Genomic DNA, 15,553 nt, shown 5'->3' with positions numbered 1-15,553 from the left:
CCAGATCAAAACTGGGCCCAGACCTGAGCAAAACTATTGCTCTGCTTGCTGCTGAACCCATGCAAGAGATGTTTGTGTGGCCATACTGAAGAGAGGTTACCTTGCTCTTCGCTTGCTGATGAAAGTTGCGAAGCAAAACTTGTTCTTGATACTTGTTTTGAATCATAGATGATTCTTCTAACACAGATGAGGTTTTTGGCTGATGCAGGAATGAGGCAATTAATATATATACAATTTGCATAAAGTCATATAGAAATTTATAATTTGTGCTTTTCCTCTTGTTTAAAAAGATTAGGAAGATGTCACTCCTTGAAGTTTGCTTTAATTGCTACAATTATATTAGCACTAGTAAACCTGAAAAAAGTCAGATATCTTTTCTGTTCCTACATGACAAGTGGGACAGTGAGATGAAGAAAATTAATAAAGGGGCAAGAATCCTCTGCAAAAGTCTCCTTTCTGGCAGTAGCATCAAGGAACTGACTGCAAGGGAACTCACAGATGTTACTTAATGGAAAATAAAGGACAGAAGATGTTAGCAGGTCTGTGTGTAGCACACCTCTGTGTAACGTGAGTATTTCAGGAAAACTGAAAAGCTACTGCTGTGCTGGTTGTCCAGTATCGAGGCTGTTACCATGCACTGAAACTTCTCCCTCACATACACATGCCTGAAAGCAATTTTGGCTGCTAGTGTCCTCTGGAGTCAAGGTATTTCTGGAAAGATCTGTTAGTATGGTGTCGTGGTTTTGTTAAAAACAAGTTTCTCTTTTAGTGAATTTGCCTGTCAGCTAAAGCCTTCATGTTAGCTGCATTTTCCTGGAGAACCAGACACATGTTTTGGTTAAACCTAGCAATGGAATGCAAACTTATTGATAAGCACGGATGGACATCTCGCGAGAGGGGCAACGAGAAACTGATGACCAAGAGACTGACCAACGGTGTATAACATTCCATTCATGTGAATACTTCATATAAAAGTGGGAGATCACGAGGATCTCGGCCCTTTTTCCCTTTTTTCCTTATGGCCAACATTAGGAGAGGACCTTGCTGGTCGTCCCTGCGAACTGAGGCCTAATGACAGACTGAATCCAGCTCCAGTTGGCTACAGAGTCTAATCCAGGACTTTGGGTGCTGGCTCTGCAGTTGCTGAGACTTACAAGATTGGTTTTGTATATTTTGTATTATTTTCTCTATTCTTATTAGTAGCATTAGTAAAACACCTTTAACTTTTCCAACTCTCTTCTCTCTGTCCTTCTTTCCCTCCCGATCGCCTGTCCTGAGTGGGAAGGGGGGAGAGGGAGGGGCAAAGGGGGGAAGTAGGGGGGAGAGGAGGTTAACAATACATCTGCCAGGGTTTGATTGTCACCCCGCAATCTTAACCCTCGACACATGGCCTCTTCTCAATTTTCTGCATGGCTTGTGTTTTCCAAAACTATGTGAGGGCTTTTAGAACACACATGCAGTTTCAACCACAGACTTTTCTATCAAGAACATGCTTATTAAATGCTTACTTTCTATAACATTTATCTACATCAAACATCTAAGAGGTTTCCTGTTTTTCAGTAAGTATTTTTTGCATGTAAATTTATTTCAGGTGAAGGCAAATCCCAGGGGACAAAGCTTCCTACAACTCCACAGCATTTAAAAACAAATACATGAATGTCTCTTAAAATGCGGCTGAACACAGCATGAGTTTCCTTGGATGAAAGTATGCATATCTTTCTTGGCTTCTACAGGAGTTATGCAGATATTCTTACTGATGTTGATGGAGTCTCCCTTGACTGTGTTTGTTTGGATTAGGCAGCTTTTCAAAATAGGTTTATCTGTTTCAGATAAAAACTTTGTTTTAAAATTTATATGAATGCCCTTATTATCCTTCCAGTTATCCTTGGAGTCAGTCAGGTCAAAACCACAATGAGAAGAGTCTGCAACTTTACTGAGAGAAAAAAAGCATATCATGTGCGCATTGATAGTACAAAAGACATCACAGATTATGTGATATAGTTTGTCTATAAATTCATTCCAAGGCACAGGAAAATTACTTGTGTGCATTCATTGAATTGAACAAAGATGTTCCTGAGATTCCACTGAGCACACATCACAGTTATTTGGTCAGTTTGCAACATGGTACAACACTGTGCCATCACCTGATGCTGTTATCTAACAGGTGAAATCTGGTGAATCAGAATCTTCTCTCTGAACTTCACTTTAACTGGACTGCATAAAGAAGTGCTAAACCTACCATGTGTTCCTATGTTCATTCTGTACCACTTCAGGTCTGCATTCAGCTTTTCGGGCAGGTTCTTGCTGTTGCTGAAGTCTCCCTACAGAATGTTCTGGTTTACAAACAGTGGTTGAAGCATACAAGTATGGGCTCCTGGAAAAGCTACAGGTAGTATTCAAACACTTCATAGAGCCACAGTACAAATCCTGCCTGCTAAAACATGTTGAAGCACATGCCATCTCATCTCCACTCTACTTGTTATACCTGAATACTGACACAAGCTACCATCATATCTTCAGTTTCTTGTATGTGCGCAGGTTTGGACATGCAAAGAACTTCTAGGAACACAGTGAGAGTAGGTCTTGTCAAAAGGAAGAGTTAGTAATTTCCCTGCCTTACCAGACTGAATATCTCTATTTTTCTTTTTAATGTTGTCGTATTTGTCCTTTTTCAAAAATACAATTGCTGTACAATGGTTAGTAGTTTTATCCATGGAAAAAATAGCCCAAACCTCATACAGATGGAATGTTCAAGTGGTTTAGGAGGTGTAAATACAATTTATGATCAGTTAAAGTGAGGATAGAAGCAGACTGTGGCAATTCTTTCTATTTCGGTTGGTGTGATTGATATGAATATAGACTGAAATGACAAAATAGTTACTGAACTGGTATCTATTTATGTATTGAATAAAACAACATACACTCTGCATAAGAAAAGAAATCTTTTTTCTCAGAGTAAACTATAGGCTTTTCCCCAATGTGCTAATGCACGTGCCTGATTAAATCTTACTGCAGTCTCTGTACACAAGCCATTCATGCCATAAATATGGAAAACTACCCATGAAAATATTCAGAGTCCATTCTACAGTCAAAGAAACTAAAGCACAGAAAACTAAAATCTTTTGGCCACTGTCCAAGAGGCAGCCAGTGGAATATCTGTGCAGAGCAACTTGCTTTTCAATCCCTGTCCAACGTTGTATATACAAAGCTATGCTTTCCAAACAGAAGTAATAGTAATTCTTAGGGAATGCAGAGGGCTGTAATGTTTGCATCAGCCTTGTATTAGGCCTCTGCATAGATCAGAGTAGCACCCAGGTACACAAGCCAGAGCGTTTTCCTAGAATTTTAGAAGTTTTCTTCTGCTTTTCTTGAAAGGATTTACATATGCTGTGTGTAAACCTCTTCACAAATAATGTTAGGTTTTCATGAACAGTCTGTTAGTGGTCCTTGCCAAATGACTAAGCTGTTGTACACTTTAGATAAGACAGAGTTAATAGGAAGATGTAGGGAGCAAAGATTAAGAAGATTTTTTTCATTTGTGTCATAACATCTCTGCTAGATAGGGAAAACTTTCTGACAGAAAATGGTATTTCAGTTGGTAGTGTGACATCTTGGCAAAAATGTGACAAAAAAGACAATGTGGTGAATTTGAGATGCTCTTGGAAAGTCAGCACAGGTTCATTTATTGTGGATTGTAGAAAAAATTTTGGGGAAAACTAAGATAATAGACCCACTAAGAAGTCAATAAAAGCAATTAAAACAGTATATGGGAAGAACTTGTGCACTACAGCTGGTTGTAGTGGGATAACCTATTTGTCCAAGTAAATGAACAAACACAGTTTGGTAAGACAGCATGAGTGCCTAAGGGATAGGAGGCAGTAGAGATTGCTGTAGTGGGATCAGTGTTGAGAAGACTTACTGCAAAGGTAGGAGGGTTGTAAAAATAAATCTAAAATGTAGGAGTGAAAACTGGTAATGCAGCATGTTTCAGAATCTTTTTTTAAATAAATTGGGGGAAAATAGGAAAGTGTGAATAAAGGAAATTTGAAACTATTATGAGAGGAGCTGGGCAAAAACAAAGGGAAATAGAAGTAACAATAATAGGAGGATTCTTTGTACTGAAAGACAGCCCACCCTCTTGAAGTGATACCAAGACAAATTCTGCTCTCAGTACAACTGATGTAAAGCCTGACTAACTCCATCTGTCACTTCTTAGACTAGTTCAAATCTAAAAGAACTTGCAGAAAACACTGGTATTAATTGGGATTTACTTTGATCTATCTGAAAAGCAAGATTTTACCCTATCTTATATCTGGCAGGCTCTCCTCTTTTATCTTCCATTTTACAGCAGTAGCTCATCTACTCCATTCATTTTGTTTTCTTTGTTTTGCTTTTACTCTTTCCTTCCCTCCTTTTCTTTTTCTGTTTTGCAGTGACAGCTTACTGGAGCTCAAGCAAAGGAAACCAGGCACTTTCCCTGTCTAGACTCTCTCTTTAAAGTGTCATGTGAGATGTTCCTGCAGCACTTTCCTAAGACCCTGATAGCTGCTGTTTATGTTGATATGATCCACTCTATAATAGGAGCTTAATATAAGTGTGTCCTTATGTTATGCTTCAAATCACACAGGTTTCAATTCACACTCCCCCAAAAAGCAAAAATGAGATTAGCATCTAAATTGAAATTCAACCTAAAGAAGTCTGTAGCAAAAGAAGTCTAAGAAACCCCTCAGTATCAGTTTTAGGTTTCTTTTTACTCTACATCTTGATCATGTCCCAGAAAATATGCTCTGAGTAATAAGCACTAAATTGTGTCTGGTCTTGCACAGGTGTGTTGAGAGATGAAAAGGGGAGAAAATTAACCCTATTGTGTTAATGCCATTAGATTTAACAAACATGTGGCTCCACCAAGAAAGCCTCAGCTCAGCCTCAATGAGGATGCAAGAACTGCAAACACACTATCGTTCCCTAGTTGGAGGTGCAGGTAAAGCATATATCCTGTGCAGTCACTGCTTCATGGTCAGTGGTAGCAACCCCCTCCTCACACCCCACCCCCACCCCACTTCTCAGAGCTTCAAGAACAATTTTGACATTCAGACCTGTTCTTTTCTGGCACCCTACTGTCCTCGGAGTCTGTCTGACATAGAGAAGGCAAGTGGTTTGAATAAAGGGAAACTCTTTTAAGATATTGTTGTATGTCCTTAGTTCACCACCAGTTTTCATGCATATTCTTAAAATAGCGTTCAGACTACAGCCGAAGACAAAAACTACAAAATGCTACTGCCCCCAGTAAAAGAGCACAACATGGTTTCCAACTTACTTTTCAAATGCTCACTGGTAATAAGAAGTAAGGAGATGTGATGCATTGCCTCTCATTTCTCATTACCTTCAGCATGCCGGGAAGACATCAGGAGGTTTGCCACAAACTTCCAGTGACAGTAGATTTCCCCCTAATGAGCTCCTGAACTGGTCTCTCTCACCACCTGCAAGTTTAGGATTCAGTTAGAATCCATCTGAGAAAACCTGACAAAATGAAATGGCCAAAAAAGAACGGAAAACAAGAGGTGATGAAAGGAAAGGAGAATGGCATGAGGAGTTATAATGGCATCATCACTTTTTTTTTTGCTATTTTGAGCACAGACATGCAATGGTGCAAATCTGAGCATTGCATACTTATTCATTCTGACACAAATGGAACTATTTTAAATATACTCTATATCTTTCCAAGAAATAATGCATGGTACTTGAAAACAAACTTAGCATGATTAGGAGGAAGAGAAAGACACATACTCTGCTGTGGTATGCCCTTGCATATCTCTAAATGAGAAGAAACTTGAACACTTCAAAGCTCTATTGCTTATTTCAGTCACGACAAATAGCTCTTGTGTCAGTGGAGGGGACAGAGGTGTTTGTGTGACATTGCCCTTTATAACAGAATAGCAAAAAAAAAAGCAATATGAGATAGAAAAGAGTGTGTTATCTTTTTCTTCTACATACACAAACCAACCAACCAAACCTCCTAAATTCTTAAAAGATGTGGACTCACCCACTTGTTCCATCTAATCCAATCATCATCTAGCCAAATTTACATTAATTTCCCCAGGGTTTCACTTGAACAGAAATAAATCAAGTAAAATCATCAGTATTTGGCCCAGGAATATATAAATCTGCTGTTATCAGATTTAGTTACTGTTATCAGTTTAAACCAGAAGGCTAATGGAGACAATCTGGGAAACCTGATTCCACCCTCCCTGTTTAAAGTATCAAGATAGACTCTTACAGGCAGGTCACAATGAGTTCGAAGTTTGCATTTCCATGGGCTGAAACTAGTGCAGGAGTAAGCACCATTTTAATTTCATTTATGATGGATCAGATTTCCATAAGTCTGTAAATTTATAAGACTTAAAGATACCATGAGTCTATATGAAATCACAACAATTGCATTAGCAGAAATTGAAAATGGTCATTTATACCAACATATTAAAAGTCTAGGTCAGCAATAAAATAAATTAACATGTGTCTCAAAAATCCAAGGAGTTATATGCTGTACTTTAGGTCAATAAAGATAATGACACTGTTTAAAGCTGCATTACAGCTGGTTTTATAACCAAACCTTCAGAGAAGAGTTGTGAGACTGACTGAACTGCATATGGACTGTTGCCTAAGAATTACTATGCTAGGCAGAATACCACCTAGAAATCTGGAAAAAATCAGTTAGAAACACATCTCCTTGGAGTTGTGTTAACTACTTTCAGTGTTACTATCCAGATGACAGCTCCTGATTCTGTTCTTACTCTTCTTAATTCTCTCTACAATAGCCAGCATATGTATGTACATGTGTACACTCAGGTCTTTGAGGCTGAGAAGTGTAACATAACCATTCTTAAACTATTCTTATGCTAAATGGGGGTCTGTGTGAAATATATTGTTATTTTATCTGCTTGCACTTGTTCTATTGGTGTTTTACTTCAAGCACTTATAAGAGTTCATATTTAACATTGTATAAGGAAGAAAAAGAAAATGGATTTCTCACCTGACCCACAAATCTTTAGATTTGAACACTAAATAAAGGCATGTCTTTTATTCAAGGCGAACCCTAAAGATGATATATCTGTATTTTTTTCTTTTCTCTCCAAGTGTCATGCTTGTCTTCCTGCTTCTACAGCTTGTCCAAGTTCCTCTGAATCAGCAGCGTTTTCCTCCATTCTAGATATATGTATTTATCTGAACAACTAATCTATCAAACCTTAAACTTATAAAAAATGTCAAGGACATGTTGTCATACTGCCATGCAGAAAGTCTATGCCATCCTTAAAGCAATAGCAGTAGTAACTGATGAATCACCATCAGATTTCTCAGAACACCTCTAGGGTTTATTTTAGCTACTCCTTGAGAACCAAATTTTCTTCATTTGCTTAAAAATAGTAACTATTTGTTCTGTCCTCTAATGCTTGTGAGAAGTTACCTGAATTAACATTGTCAAAAAGGGTGTATATCTATGCTTAACGTCACCAAAAAATTCACAAAATTTACCAAAAATATACAGAGAAAACTTACTGAAATAAACCACTGCTTGAACAACACAATCTAACAAACACATCACAAATTAAAAAAAAAATGTTATGCAGTCTGAATCATAAAATAATTTTCGTTCAAAAAGACCCTCAAGATCATTGAGTCCCACCACTAAACTAACACTGTTGACTCCACCCCTAAACCACACCCCTAAGAACCTCATTCATACATCTTTTAAACACCTGTAGGGATGGTGCCTCAACCGCTTCCCTGAGCAGCCTGTTTCAATACCTGAAAACTGCTTCTGTGTAGAAATCTTTCCTAATATCCTAAACCTCCCCTGGTGCATTGTGAGGCCATTTCCTCTGATCCTATCACTGGTTACTTGGGAGAAGAACCCAACACCCCTCATTCTGCAACCCCCTTTCAGGTAGTTGTAGAGAGTGATAAGATCTCCCCTCAGCCTCTTTTTCTTTGGGTTAAACAGCCCCAGTTCCTTCAGCTGTGACTTGTGCTACAGACCCTTCACCAGCTTCATTGCCCTTTTCTGAAGAATTCAGTTAACTCAGAGATTTAAGTGCTCAGCTGCCTGCAGCAAACAAGTCTACAACACATGGAAAAGCTATGAGAAAAAGACATTTGTAACAGGAAACTTGAGAAAGAAACAAGTTAGAAAAAAAAATCTGAACAGTTTATTATGCGTCTATTAGAATGTGAATCATCTGACTAAATGGAGATGTTTATTCTGAGTTAGTCACTGTGGGTTTCTAGTCTAATCTGTGGCAATCTAATCAAAATAGCTGGTGGTGTCCGGGACACAATTAATCTCATCTGAAAGTAAATGTCTAAAATAAGACAGATCAATCAAGCCTGAAAAGTGCCTATGAAGGCACTTTGAAGTGAAGAGAACTTCACTAATTGAAAAGGGAGTTTAGGACAGTAGCTCAGACATGTATGTCTACACTGTAGACTCATACAGCTGTATGAGATGAATCCTGTGCTTAGGCTCTTTAATTTACATTCAGCAGCAATTTGCAGTTGATTCATGGATCACTGGATCAGATTCTGCCAGTGGAAGGTAGAAAAGAGATCAGAATGGAAACAATGAAAAATTCCTACAACATTGCTGTTCTCTGATTCAGCAGTTTTCAAATCACATCATTAATTTTATAACTAACGTCGTACCAATATAACATATTTAGAAAGCTGCTGTGTCATTATTCTTAGAATACTGAGATTTAGTCACTTTCAGGTGCTTTATTGTGCAATGCTAGTTAGTTAAAGCAACTGGGATAACTTCAGAGTTTTCAGTTCTGGAATCATGTATCTGTGAAGCTTAGGCTTCTGTTAAAATCAAAAGGCCATTCAGTGGGGCAGGCAAATGGGGATGAAAAATAAATATTATGGGCAAGACTATTAACTTCAATGAACATTTACTCCTGAGCAGTCCAAATTGTAGAAATCTTGAGTTCACAACTCAAAAGACTGAAGGGTTAAAAGGTGTTTTTGAAGACTGGGTAAATTTTACCCAGGTTGTCTAATAAAGCAGAATAGAAATAAAGTTAATGGTCTAAGGAAAATCAGTGGGTGAACTATGGCAGTTCACTCACATTCAAAACAAGGAAAATAAACAAAATCATACACTTAAAAAGATTTCAAAGACCCTTCAAGGACACAGATCTGCCTAGGAAGTTATAGTGTACCTTCACAGTAGATCATGGTATCTATAGTCTACCTCACAGTAGAAATTGTTTAAAGCCAGCTCAAACAGCAGAAGTAATGTGGCCTTAGCACTACAGGAGTATGCAATGGCAAAAAACAATGCTGTTTTTCTGAACTATCCTAGGATCACATTAGTGGCCCATTTATCTTTATGCTACAAGGTAACTCCCTGTGGTGGAAAATCCTAAGAAACCAGTTGTGTGACTGTTTTCATATTGTAATTTTAATGTCAAGAGACAGAGGGAGTTGCAAATTTCTACTCTTCTCTAGATATAGACAATCTCAGAATTTAAATGTTAACACCACCCTAACAGTTCCTCCCACAATATTCACATCAGCTTGTACAATGTAATACTCTAACGTTTTACATTTTGGTATCCATTTGTAAATCTGTGGGAGAAAAACACAGTGGTAAAACTGAGCTGATTATCTCACTGACATTTGGGGCATGGAAACCCTGAGTCTTTTGTGAATGGACAGGATGCAGTAACTCCCTGCCTGCTTCCCATTTTGTAGTGTAATAGGAAGAACTCTGGGGGCCTCTAGGGGAACGAAAAGAACTGAATGACCCATGGAAAATTTGGAAACATCAAGGGAAACAAACAAACAAACAAACAAACAAGGTTAGGATGTTTATCATAAAGTTGAATTTCACTCAGATAATGTGAACCTCCAGGGCCTATCAGCTTTTCTGGACATAAGACTTGTGGCTCTTTCTATTCAGCTAGTGAGTGAGCTACATGAACAGCTCATTAAAACATATCCTTCCAGTTATGTATTTTTAGGCTTTTTTTTTTTTTTTCTGCTGCTATGTGCTCATTAGGCTCTTTATGTTGTGCCTAAAACCAAATATAAAGAAGAATATATACATATGCACACATATTTATGGGTATGTATAGGTATATATGTGTGTGCATGTATCCCTCCATATCTATATAAACAAACTAAAACTTACTTTTACATATGTCAAGCATCTTTTTTCCTCAACAGCTAAGAGAAAAGAAATCTCATTTCTTCTAAAATAGACTCTTCTATTTGCATAGTGAGTTTTGTAATGATCCTGCTGTGAAAGTTAGTAACAACCATTTCATCAAAGTTCACAATCAACATATAAACGGGGAAGAAAGTAAAGAAGACAACTTAGGGAAAGGATACTGTCAAAATACATCAAAAAGTTCCCTGAAATCTAGTGAATTTATTTTTAAAAATAATACCGTGTCAGGATCTCAGTTGCAAAATTAAAAATAAATATCAACAACATATGCTTTCAGTTGTCTGCACCAAACTTCTACTTTCAACCAGCTGTAGATAAACACAATGCAAAAAAATAAATCAACCAGTTTATTACGGTAGTCACCTGCAGCACTTCTGAGCTGCAAGAGTGTGGGTAGAAACAGGTCAAGATCAGGAATAGCACAAAGATTAAGGATTTATCTAAAAAATTTATGCTGGAGAGGAAAGTTCCTGATGCTTCTTGTCTACCATGCGAAGTTAATAATTATAAAATTATTTCCAACTAGTTATCTATAATCTTAACAGATGTTAAAGTGATCAAAGCAATTTTGATTGACATTTGCTGAGGCTCATAAAATAGTTAATTCTGATCAGTCATAATGGCCTGTACTGCTACAAGCATTATGTACCTCAGCCAGCAAAATGGGCCATTTACCAGCTCGCAAATGCAAGCTACTAAATGCTCAGGCCTCAGAAGCCTGGAAAGCTAGTTACAAAGCAGGATGGGCAGAACTCAAAATAGAAAAATGAAAGAGAAGGGAATTAACGGGAACAAATGCAGTGTTCAAAACAAAAAGACTCAAGCTGCTTGCATTGTAAGTGAAACAGTATCTGAAACCTCACCACAACTACATTGGTGCTTGATAACATTCTCTCCACAAAAAGGAAATAAAGGAAAGATATTGATTTTCTGGAGTAAATGGTTATCCACTGTGTTTGTGTTAGAGAACAGATTGAATTATTAAAGTAGCATAAATAACTTTAAGTGTGTAACATCAAAAAACACCAATTTAAATGACCTGGTAATTTGGCGCAAACCCAAGGAATCATTCTCTGACCTGAATTTATGTTTTGTGTTTTCAGAAAGCAGCCAAAATCCAGGATACAGTGACAGGTTTGGTAGTAATTTCCCTTCCATTGGAAAAGACCATTAGGTGGTTCTGCTTTTAAAGAGCAGAATTACTAGTAAGGTGTTTGCTAATCCTGAAGTGTTTCAGGCTTAATCTTAGCTTTCCAGCTGGTTCTGAGGAATGTAATACACCACCTTGTAAACGTGTGTAGAAAAGATACCCAGCTGTAATATTAAAAACAGCTATTTGAGCAGAACAGGTCTGGTTTTACCTCGTACTTCTTGCCTTTTAAAAATTTAATTAAAGAATGTCTGGAATTCGTAAGGGTATCAGAAAAAGGGGTTTGCTTTTTCTTTCTTTTTTTTTTTTTCAGTGTTCAGGCTCAAATTCACACAAAGACGCATATGTTAATGTCATACACTGAAATGATCAAGGTAAATGCCAAATATTATATCTGAGTTTGTAATGTAGGTTCTATCAACAGCTCTGTCAGCCTTTGTGAGACTCATGCCTTCACATTTTCAGACTCTGCATTCTGTATGACATTTTGTAGCTGAAACCCAGGTGGGTCCACAGCACAAAATGCTAAATCTGTTGTGTTCTCAGGAGTTCAGAAGCTGCAGGGGATTTGCGAGCTTTTCATCAGTGTGGCTGGGCAATAGAGGCATTCAGCCTGCTCCAAGACAACAGGAATTTAGTCAGCTGTGGGCCCATTAGCCACATCTCTTATTCTCACTCACAGTCACAGAGCTGCTTTTAGCTGCTGAAGCTTTTCTCGGAGACTTAAAGGGCAGAAAGGACACAATGACAGTCTCATTTGATCTTCCGTAGTGTGAGATTTTTCCGAAAGGTATATCTTCCAGAAAGATAGCCAAAGTACAATTCACATGGGTGCACATTTACCACCTCCACCGTTATCTGTTTTACTTACACTCACTGCCAGGAAGATGGAAGTCCTTCATTAAATCATTTCTTTTTAACACTCTGAAGATACACTCCATTCCTTTTCTTGTACTTCCTTTTTCTGTGTACACTTCCACAGGTATTTCCACTTCCACAGGTATTTCTTCATGGTCAGTTGTATGTAAAGGATTTAGCTGGAGCTTGCACTTTAGTCAGGAGGTTCAGATATTGACTAGTAATCTATTCTTTTTTTTTTTTTTTTTTTTTTTTTTTTTTATGTTGCCAGCAAAAACATTGAAAAATTGAAAAAAAAATGCTAACAGATTTGGTTCAAAACCTGTGGAGAACATCTCTTGCTACAAAAAAGACACTGCTGAACACATCTAGTATTCAGCACACTGATTAGCCAGTGGAGTGCAGTTCAATAAGGAATTTTCCATGAACCAAAATATGTCATGGAATGTGGAGAAATTCAAGGAGAAATTACCTTGATTTACAATCAATGAAGGTATTTATATATTTGCAGGCAGCATGAACAAAGAAACAAACAGACTCCTATTTGTGCTTGTTGTATGAAGAGTATGGGTTTGTCTCATATGCTACTACAGTTTTCCTGGATTAGACTGTTTCTAAAGAGCATTGGGCTGTTTTTGTACTGATTCTGGCCCTGTACACAAAAATAAATAAGCATAACAGAAGCACCTACAAGTAAAAAGATGTTGCTTGGGGAACACCGTCTGGGAAAATTATATTAAAAATGAGTGTTTGTCATTGCTTTGGGAGCAAAGATTGCAATCTGGATGTCCTACTTCATAGACTCACAGAATAACAGGTTGGAAGTGATCACAAGGATCATCTGGTCCAACCTTTCTTGGCAAAGCACAAACTAGACAAGATGGCCCAGCACCCAGTTCAGACGAATCCTAAAAGTGGGCAGTGTTCAGGAATCCACCTCTTGCCTGGGGAGATTATTCCAATAGTTGATGGTTCTCATTGTGAAAAATTTTCCTCTTACGTCCAACTGGAATGCCCCCAGAAGTAACTTGTACCCATTACGCCTTGTCTTTTCCATGTGACTCCTTGTAAAAAGGGAGTCTTCACCTTCTCTGTAGTCACCCTTTAAATACTGGAAGACTGTAATAAGTTCTCCTCTAAACCTTCTTTTCTCAAGGTTGAACAAGCCCAGTTCTCCCAGCTGTTCCTTATATGGCGGGCTTCCCAGTCCTCTGATCATCTTTGTGGCTCACCCTCTCCAGCCTGTCCACTCTTTTTTGTGTAGTAAGGACCAAACCGAATGCAGTATTCCAGGTGTGACCTGACAAGCACCAAGTAGAGCAGGATAATGACTACTTTGTCTCTGCTGGTGATGCCATTGCTAATGCAACCCAGCATCTTGTTGGCCGCCTTTGCTGCAGCAGCAATGTGTTGACTCATATTGAGCTTGTTGTCCACCAGGATCCCCAGGACCCTTTCCACAGAGCTACTCCCCAGCCAGGTAGATCCCAGCCTGTGCTGTACTTCTGGATCATGTTTTCTGAGGTGCAAGACCTTACACTCATCCTTGTTGAACTTCATAAAACTCTTGTTAGTCCACTCTTTCAGCCTATCCAGGTCATAATGCAATATGGCTCTCCCTTCCAAAGAGTCCACTTCCCCACTCAGTTTGGTGTCATCATCAAACTTCATGAGGGTACAGCTGAACTTATCATCCAGATGACTTATGAAGGTATTAAACATTTTGGGCCCAATATCAATCCCTGTGGGACCCCACATTTGTCAGGTTGCAAGGCTGAAAAGAAGCCATTTACCACCATCGTCTGGGTATGGCTTGTCAGCCACTTCATCACCCAACACAAAGATCACTTGTCTAGACTGTCCCCCAGGAGGTGTCACTGTCCCCTGGGGGTCCTTTGTTCCCCAGGGTGATCATCACTCCACGAGGAGGTGAAAGCATTCAGCCTCCTCAAACTGGGTGTTCATGGCAGCCGCCCAGACTTCCAGCTCCCCAACATGCAAGGGGGCACAGGGAGGTCATGGGGGCCCTGTCCCTTCCACCAGGTCCCCTTACCCCACACTTAGGTCCCCTCTCTTTATTCTGGGGGATCTGGGGCAGCCAGAGGGGGGAAATGGGCATTGGGGGGGACCAGGGAGGGTGTTGGAACAACAAAGGAGGCCTGGGGATATTTGGGGAGCAGGCAGCACACAATGGGAGTGGCACAAAGGGACTCTGGGCGGGGCTGTGGGGACCCAGGACATGCTGTGGGGACCAAGGGAGGGGACATGGGAAGAGCCTGGGGACATTCAGGTGGGACACAAAGGAACAATGGGGGCTTGTGGGGACACTGTGGGGAGGGATTGTGGCAACACTGGGGGGGTTATGGGGACACTGAGGGGTCTTGGAGACACTGGAGGATCTGTGAGGACACTGAGGGGATCATTGGAACACCAGGGGGGGTCACAAGGACGCTGTGAAGGGAAGTTGTGGGGCCACGGGTGGTTATGGACACCTGAAGCGGGGGGCTGTGGGGAAACTGGGGATGCCATGGGGACATGGAGCAGGGGGTGGGCTGGCCAGTTACTTGATCTCTTCTGTTTAACAGTGGGCCAAATTTTCATTCTGTTTCTGCTTTCTGTTTACATACTTGAAGATCCCTTTCTTGTGTTTTTTGACATTTCTGGCCAATTTCAATTTAGGCTGAGTTTTTGTTTTTTTTAACTACATCTCTGCACACCCTGGCAATGCCCTTGTAGTTCTCAATGGATATTCATGTGCTTTTCCACCTCTGGTACACCTATCTTTTGGGCTTGGGCAGACTCAGAACCTCACAGTTAAGCCAACAAGGTCTCTTTCTCTGTCTACTCCTCTTGCCTTTAAAGGGGATAGACTGTTTTTGTACTTTCAGGAGAGCATTCTTGAAAAATTCCCAGCACTTGCTAGCTCCTTTATCCTCCATGGAAGCTTCCCACAGAATCCCTCACAACTGAGCTCTGAGAGAGATGAAGTTTGCTTTTCTAAAATATAAAACCTTTGTCTTAGTACTAACCTTTGGCATGCTCAGGAGGATCCAAAACTCAATATTATAATCACTGCAACCAAGGCTGTCACTAACCGAGATATTACCAAGTAGATTTTCTCGGTTTGTGAGTGACAAGTCCGGTAGTACCTCATTCCTGGTTGGCCCATCTAACATTTGCACGAGGAAGCAGTCCTCTACATATTCCAGGAACTTGATGTGAGCTGATGTATTGTTCTTCCAGCAAATCTCTGGGTAGGTGACATCATCCATCAGAACCAGCTTCTGTTGCACCAAACCTTGTTTAATTGACTCTAA

The sequence above is a fragment of the Patagioenas fasciata genome, chromosome Z (assembly GCF_037038585.1).
Source record: "Patagioenas fasciata isolate bPatFas1 chromosome Z, bPatFas1.hap1, whole genome shotgun sequence".
Taxonomy (NCBI): Eukaryota; Metazoa; Chordata; class Aves; order Columbiformes; family Columbidae; genus Patagioenas; species Patagioenas fasciata.
This window is presented reverse-complemented; position numbering follows the sequence as displayed.